Below are 9,262 nucleotides of genomic sequence, written 5' to 3' on the forward strand. Positions count from 1 at the left end.
AACAATGTTTCGGATTTTAACGAAAGAAATCTTTATGCAACAGAAAAATTGCTACATTAAGCTTTCCGATATCACAATTTTTCACAAAATTGTTCAACCGATACAAAGAACTCATTCTCAAATATAGATATACTTGGAAACGAATACTTGCGGGTATCTCCCAATCCATGTTTTACGGTAATATTCTTCAAAAAGTACGGAAAGCTCGATACTCACCCAATTAGTTGACTAAACCATTAAATAGGCTAATTCGTAAGGGAAATAGTTATGATATTGTCAAATCTTTAACGGTAGCAGTTTTTTGAATTAACATTGATTCGCTCAAAGGGTCTGTACATAGGATTTCAAGGCACTTTTCGGCATAACACGGGTTGTTTCCTTATTGTACGAATTATGAAGAACAGTGGTTTTAAATAGTCGCCAGATTTAAAATAGGTTGTCTTCCCGCCAAACTACTGAAAGCCCGCTGCATTTTTTTTTTTTTTTTTTTTTTTTTTTTTTTTTTTTTTTTTTTTTTTTTTTTTTTTTTTGCACCTGTCCAAAGTCAGGAATTTTCGGAATCTGTATGTATAGTGTTTCGTTTTCACTTTCAGTTTACTTTTATGTTGCTGGAGTATATAGGGGCGATTTTCCTCGGCACCTGTGTATTATCTGGTTTTAGGGACAGTTGCAGTCAATCGTGTGGTGTGATGGGGTTTCCTCGTCGTTCATTGAAGGCCCAAGGGTGGCCTTGAGCTGAATTTTTTCAATCCGGTGAGGTTGATGTCTCTTTGACATATTCACCATATCCATTCTCTCCATATATACTCTCCATGTATAACAATTTGGAAAAACAATTTAATGTGGTTGAAAACATGCACCAATGAAACTCGGAAACTGTGTGCAAAACCTGCTTCTTTTATGAATAAAGAGTTAAGTGTATAAAAAGAGAAAATTTTATCACAAATTTATTAAACTTTTGTCCACTAAGCACTTCTGTAGCAAAATCAAAGAAACAAAACTGAAAAAACATTCCTAGAGCGAGCACTCAGATTAATTTAAAAAAGACTACCGAAGTAGATATGAACAACTACTAGAAACATCTAAAATGGCAACATTAGAAGAAATCAGACGCGTGAGATCTATGGTAATTGAAGCGTTTAACATTATACACAAAAGAAGTCCATCTTACTTATGACGATTAGCATTAAAATACCAATTATTCATAATTGAATCCAACAGCACCTATATCAAACGTTCACCAGGGTACACGTTCACCAGCATACCGGACTTTCACCAACGTACTGGTAAAATCGAAAGAAGAATAATATATTTAATAAACGATGAATTTAAATTAAAGAAACAAATAAATTTCATAATATGTTATATTGAATTGAAATGTACTAGTACCATGGGAGTATATCTTTTTCTCTGTCATGATTTTATGATTATTAAACTGTATGTAAATGTCATAATTATATATGCTATGTAAATGGCCCCAAAATTGGAATAAAACATTCTTTTCAATTCTATTTTCTTCTCACTTTTAAGAAAGTTCATAAAAAAATAATTTGCGACTTTATTACGCAGTTCAGTTTTTGTTTGTTTGATTGATTTTTTCTAACAGGTGTGCAAGTATTATAACTCATAAGTTACTAATTATCTCGTGTTTAATTTAGTACCTACATGTGGGCATTCCAAGTGTCAGGCTTATCTGTACAGTAAACAAACATGTACATGTAATTTAAGATGTTTACTATTCCCTTTATAGCTTCCAACTTAGATGCAAATGTACATTATCTATTCATCAATAATTTGTCAACGTAAACATTTGATGCATTTTAAAACGACAATTAGATTAACGGCTGAAAAAAGTACAAACTATATATAGTCTTTGTACATTTTGTTTCATATCCTATGTTCCTTAATACTTCTTCCTTGGCGAGAACTGTTCTTCAGCTCTTTTTTTTGTACGTGGTCACTCCTTTTTTCGTAATACTTTTTCCCCGGTAAGAACTGTTCTTCAGCACTTTCATGAACGTGGTCAGTCCTTTTTTATAATACCTTTTGCCCCGGCGAGACCAGTTCTTCAGTACTTTAATGTACGTGGTGACTCCTCTTTGCCCCTGCGAGAACTGTTCTTCTGAAATTTCATCTTTTCATCAAAGGTACGTACTCACTCCTTTTTCGTCAGGTGTACGATAATATACAACATTCACCAGGGTTTAACGATACCTAGTAATATACATTAATCAGGGTACTGGTTTCATAATGGCGATCTAATGGACCTAAAATGCAAAATTCACCAGGTTAAAGGTCTAACAAAGGGGTTCAACAGAACATAGTATACAACATTCACCAGGGTACAGGTCCTATAAAGGGGTTTAGCTTCTCAACTGAGAAATGTAGTTAGTTGAGAGGGACATGTATCTAAAGGCATGATTTATTTTAATGATTGTGGCTTAAATTTACAAAGGGGTTCAACAGAACATAACATACAACATTCAACAGGGTACAGGTCCTATAAAGGGGTTTAACGGGACCCGTTAAACCCCTTTTAGTACTTGTACCATGGTGAATGTTGTATATTATGTTCTGTTGAACCCCTTTATAAGACATGTACCCTGGTGAATGTTGTATATTAGGTCCCTTCGACCGCCATTATGAAACTTGTACCCTGTTGAATGTTGTAAATTAGGTCCCGTAGACTGCCATTATGAAACATGTACCCTGGTGAATGTTGTATATTAGTGAATATTATATCCCGTTTAACCCCTTTATAAGACATGTACTCTGGTGAATGTTGGACTGAAAAGTTCAAATATTCATTACTTGAAATCATTGAAAAGCTAAGACACTATTTAATTGTATTTGAATATACAAAAGCCTATTTGAAGTACTGTAATCGAAAAAAAATGCCAATTATATTTGAAATTGAAGAAAATATGAATTTCCGAAAATTCCTCTTTTTATGAAAAAATCATTATTGTCATATTGAAACTGAAAAAAACACGCGCCTAAAATGAGAAGGTATGTTGGATACATCGATTATTAAACAGTAGTACTCAGCATGTATATTTTACACCGTTTATATAACAAAAAATAACATTGGGGTTCATGTTGAGGTACTTTTTTCATGGGTAAGGGTGGCAATTGTTCATCTGACTTAATTTAAAAAGTTGAAATATTTTTTACTTGGGCCCATTTTGAAGCTAAGATACTATACTAATGCATTGTATCATACAAAAGCTTGTTTAAACCACGGTATTCAGAAAAAAAAAGACAATAACGGGTGATATAGAAGAAATTCTGAAAATTCCCCTTTTTACGATTTTATAGTAATTGTTACCCAAAAAGGAAAATCTAAGCGCCTAAATTGATAAGATGTTGGGAACATCATTATATTAATTATGAATGCCTAAAATATGAGTTCTACTGTGTCGGTATGCTGTGAATGAGAATTCTGTTTGATACTGAGACCAGTTTTTTGGGGGTTGGGGTAATATTTTTGATATTTTTGAAAATTTTTCCTTGAAAATTAGTTTTTCGTGGTTTCTTTATATAGAAAATTAATTTATCTATCGAATGATACCAAATTTGAGACGTTTTAGTTGAGTAAAACTTGTAGAGTCGAATTTATGTGACTTTTGATCGAAATATCGAAAATCCCATTTTTGCATTTTTTGATGAATTCTGACTACGGAAATCGCCAAAATTCATCAAAAGAACCCCCAGAAGTATAATATATGATAATACTAAACAGAAGATACTAAATAAGCCATTTTTAACAAAAGCATTAATAATCAAGAGGTTTTGACGTGGAAAATATGTCAATTTAAGCGACTTTTCACCGGAGTAAGGGCACATTTTTTTTTCATTTTACCCCAAAACCGTAAGTGTTACCGCAACTTTCTTGTACCATTGTAAAACTGAGACATTTGGCTACATGGTAATGTATACATATGCCAGTTTACTTCGTTTTGTAGAAAGAAGTTCGTAGAATAAAAAAAAATTTAAAAAATAGATTTTTACCTCAACGAGGTATACAAAGCACCCAAAAATACAAAAATGCTTCAGTTTATTTTTGGCGACAAAAAGATTGGTAAATGGGAGATATAAAGGTATCTGAAAATCATATTTTGGTTAATAAGTTGGGGGTTGCACGGGGGTATCTCATCCCACGTACTATAATATATCATAATTAATTCTATGCTATTTACGCCAACAACAAAACAAAAAAACTTTTACTGCGAACTTAATATGGTGATTAATCTGGTTTCTATTAACAACGATCCAATTAAAAATAGTTCATCACCAGTTCCTGTTTATTTCTATGCATTTACCCGAATAAACCGATAGTTCATTATATTATATTATATTTAATGTGGCGATATATTTAAATTGCCTAAATGCAATATTCTTAAAACGCATAAGGAACCATTTGATGTTTAGCTAGAAATAAAAACCATGCAAGATTATAAATAGTCATCGCTTATAGAAATGAACAAGATCAATGCTGAGCGCCAATTGGAAAATCTGTCTTCAGAAATTTCATGCAGGGCCTGAGGTATCCATATATTTACAAAAAGGGGCAGTGGTTCTTAGGAATAGGAATTTCGATAATGCATTTTCCAGGAATGGTGTCAGACTGTGGTCTGGTGAAACTACTTTTCGTAATAATAATTATATTTGGCCATGTGTTATAATGATAGAGCTGTAGGTGCTTCAGGGCCTTTTACAACAATAAGCTTGTATTTAGGTACGTTTGAATTCGATCCTTGCTCTTTCCTTTAATCCCTGCTTTTATCCCATATTTTTGCAATTTGACGATTATATACGGCGTAAAATTCCAACGATCGATATAAATTGATTCAGTACATGAGTACTTAAAAGATAATCATATGTGAAAATCTGAAAGTCTCCCATTAATTTCTATGAACTTTGGATACCATATGTAGGATCATTTCAAACAAAAGTAATATGGGAGTGACTAGAATTACTTTTTTTCGACAGTGAATTTTGCGGCTGCTCAAGGCTTCCAGAATGATGCGAAATCCTGCATTCTTGCGTGGTATTTTCACACAAAAAATAAGCTATTATATCTTTAATTTTCTGGCAAATAGATTAAGGGGTCCGGGCCTTGGATCCACCTACGCAAATCTACCTTTTCCTACTGTTACTAGTGCTGCGAACAGATATCAAAAAGTGCTTTAGTTTTCGAGTTAAATGTGCCTAGAGGGAATACGGCTAAATCACAAGTCAATGGACCTCAGTTCAGTTTGATAAGTAATTTAAGTGAAATAATTTATTGTAGGTATTAGAAAACAAGTAACATGTAAAGGTCACATGTATAGAATTTCAAAAATGTAAAAAAAGAACTTTTTCCGACAAAAGTTGACAATTTAATCACAGAACAAAATTGCCCCTAAAATGGTTGCATTTTAGTGCATTTTCAATGATTTAGAGATAACAAGACACCGTATAAAATTACAATGTATATCTGGGTATTCTTTACAGAATAACAAATAAAATAAACACAACGTTCTTGATTCGATCTGCAACCATGAGCTTTACAAAATGTGTTTGAAGTTGCAAATTTTCACAAATTTTAACAACAAATTATACTAAAATTGTAAAATACGAAATTATTTTCCGAACAACCTGTTCTGTTTCCGAACTGTTGGTACAACAGAAAACATGAATATTATCCAAAGTATCTTATTTTTTATCAATACTTTAATGCTCTTTAAGCAGATAAATAAAAGTTTGACATATTTTTTCTGTCATTCAATAATCGAGCGCTCAACAATGTTCGTTTTCAGGAAGTTGGAATGAAGAACAGGATATTCACAGTCAAGACAAAGCACCAAAAATACAAAAATAGTCAAAAGAAAGGTTCATGGGTAGGATATTAATTTGAACGCCTTTTCTCTGTTTTTCCTTAAGCGCCCGTCGATCTGTTCTTACATAAATGATGTCATTCCGGTTTAAACGAAGGAGGGAAACTCTGGCATTGCTGAAATGTAATCTAGTATATGACGGTGAAAAAGAGAACATTACAAAGATTTTTTGTAAATGGATTATTTCAAATAAAATCGGCCTTTACTATCATATAGACCGATGAAAAGTTTCCAAATTATGAATGGCTTATTTCCGATTCCTATATTTTACAACATCTTTGTTAGGCAAGGGTTACGGTCCTGCCCCTGCCCCTCCCATTGCGTGAAGGGAGGGGGCAAGACCATAACCCTAGAGTAGCGAATATGCTTTTACAGTTGTGATCCCATAATCAGTTTAATTCTTATTGGTATTTAGATTATAACAAATCAGAATTAGAGTGAACCATGAAGTTGCTCACTTACTCATTCTTTGCGTGAAGCAGACAGACATGATTAGCTGCCCGAAAATTGAAACTATGATATTGTAAATGTTCAAAACAACTACCATGTCATAATATAACAACAGAAGTAACGCTCAATTCAATGCAGAAACCACTTACTACAACTGCTCTGTACATGTGTATTCAAGTTACACCGCAAAAAAGTAAGTTTATAAAAACTTATAGACAGAAACTATAGCAAACCCTAGATTGCATCCCCTGTTTTCAAACGTCTTGAACAGAGCCTCTCTGTTTTTTTTTAATATTCTTGATCCGCCCCTGGCCTGGACAATGATGTTTCCTATGAACTAATATTCCATAACAATTATGTTGTAAACCATTGTATTCTATTCATACGGCTACTAAAGTCTTTCTGGGAGGTAAAAAAATCTTAGAAGTTTTTATTGCATCTGAACTTCTTTCTTCTTTTTGGGTTAGAATTTTTACAAGGAATCTGGTTTGCTTTTATCAACTCGTTTAGTATAATCCGTTCAGAGCAGCGGCCGATCTAGAGGGGATGCATGGGATTGGCACTCCCCTTTTTATTGGAAAATTTGTCATTTTCATGTGTACAATTGACAAAAAAATAATATCCTAGCACACACATCTTTTTCTGAGAAACCCCGGCTAGCAGCCTCCTTTTCACAATGTGGATCTGCCACTCTAGAAGATGCCACTCTAGTATGACAAGCATCAGTCTGGTGCACAGTTAAACATCATAAGACATAGATATTGTGACAACATGCATGTACGTGTTTGCACATGCTTCTATGCAAAGTTCAAAGTTCACAGTTTATGTATTGTCAAATTTATCACGAAATCCAGCCTTATCATGAACTCCCGGGTCGCATTTTTTGTTTGAGAATCCCTGAATTATGGTTAAATCTTTAACGTTTTATTTGAACTCCAAGCATATAAAGTCAAATGCAACAACAAAAAATATGCATGATTTTTGTATGTACAAAAAAATCTCAAAATCTTAAGTCTTTTCATCAAAACGTAAGGCAGACTAGATACTTTTCATAAAATAGTCCGGAAACTAGACAAAATGTCCGGAAATGATTCCTTGTTATACAATATTAGTACAATTAATAGTTTAAATATGTGAAAATTTGCAAATTCAAACTCATTTCGTAAAGCTCATGTTGCAGATCGAATCGAGAACGTTGTGCTTATTTTATTTGTTATTCAGTAAAGAGTACTTAGATATACATTGTAATATTCTACGGTATCTTATTATCTTTTTTTCAATGAAAATGCATTAGAATGCAACCAATTTTAGGGGCATTTTTGTTCTGTGATTAAATAGTCAACTTTTGTCGGAAAAAAGTTTTCTTTTTTACATTTTGAAATTCTATACATATGATCTTTACATCTGACATGTTTTCCGATACCTACAATGAACGATTTCACTTAAATCAATTATCAAAGTGTATTGGGGTCGATTGATCTTCGATCCCTACTCTAATTAAAACTTTAGCACTTAGAACGATATTCAAAAACTACGTTGATTTATCTATCCATTGACATATGATATAGCCGTATACCCTCTAGGTACATGAAAGTTCGAAAAATCCTAAGCCCTCCGCAGCACTATACTTGATGTGGAAAGTTCAAGTTAAATCCTTTTCGTAGTTCTGTAGTTATGAATATATACCTAAAGGATTGTTTAGGAGATAAATTTCAAGCTTTCAAACAACTTTTATAACAATTGAAAACAAAAGTATCAGGAAATTGATTGATTTTTGTATTATTTCCTCCCAAAGTGATGATTTAAATTAATTAATTAATACATACAGTTACACAAAAATTACAAAAATTTACATAATACATATTACAACAAAATATGCAGTGGCGGATCCAGACGGAGTGCAGGGGGTTGGCAGCCACCATTTTATTGGACAATTTGTCATTTTTGTGTGTAAAGTTGACAAAAAAATGGCAAATAATGTCCTAGGACCCATTTTTTCTGAGAAACCTCGACTGGCACCCCTGCTTTTCATAATGTCTGGATCCGGCCCTGTATCAGTCATAGAGCACACTCAAGCACATCAAAAGTTATACTTGTAATTGAGAAGGACAGACTGAAAATTTGAGTACATAGACGTTTCGTACGTTGTTGGCGTCACATTCGATTGAACCGGGGCTGTTTACGAAAACCGAAATATTGCTATTAGAATGTGAAGTTATCAAAGGCAATATAGGTATTAAAAAGGTTCGAAAATGGTTGTTGTTTTAGGATTACAATCATAAATCTTTGAAAGATGCCGTTAATTGTGGAGGGAAAGCATTATTCGATCACAGGCATGAAGAACGTCCATTTTCAAAAATCAACATGAACTCTGATGTAGAGAATAATTTGTCAGTCTAGATCTTAAGCCCATTGATTTGTCAAATTTCCAAAAGGAAAGGAGTATTTTTAGTACCTGTCTACTTTCACTTTACCGTTCTTTCTTAGAAGTCATTAAATGTATGCTGCAAATTTTATGCGAGAGTCTTTAAAGGATTAAAGTTCATTTTAACAATTTTTTTCGAAAAAGATGGTGATCTTGAAAATTGCTTGATTCAACATAGAAAGTGATGGGACTTTTAAAAGTGGTTTTACGCCTGAAGCGAAATATTTTGTTCGTTTCACCTGTACAGTCGTGAATTTCCGGTACCCTGGTGAACGCTCGTGAACGTTGTGCGTAGCCCCCACTCGAATTAGCAGTCATAAAATCGTTCAGGAATATTGCTGTCAAACGAGCTGTCGAACCATTTTTAAATCCTATAGAACCGCTTTATCTTCTTATATTATATAAATAATTATTGTAAGTGGTCCATTTTGAAAAGGTACGTTGTAGTTTTCTTTTAACTGGCATGCTTTGGGGTCTCTGCTAAACTGTCCGTTATTGGGTAAGGATT

The sequence above is a fragment of the Perna viridis genome, chromosome 2 (assembly GCF_037379345.1).
Source record: "Perna viridis isolate PV_CMFRI_1.1 ecotype Kerala chromosome 2, ASM3737934v1, whole genome shotgun sequence".
NCBI lineage: Eukaryota > Metazoa > Mollusca > Bivalvia > Mytilida > Mytilidae > Perna > Perna viridis.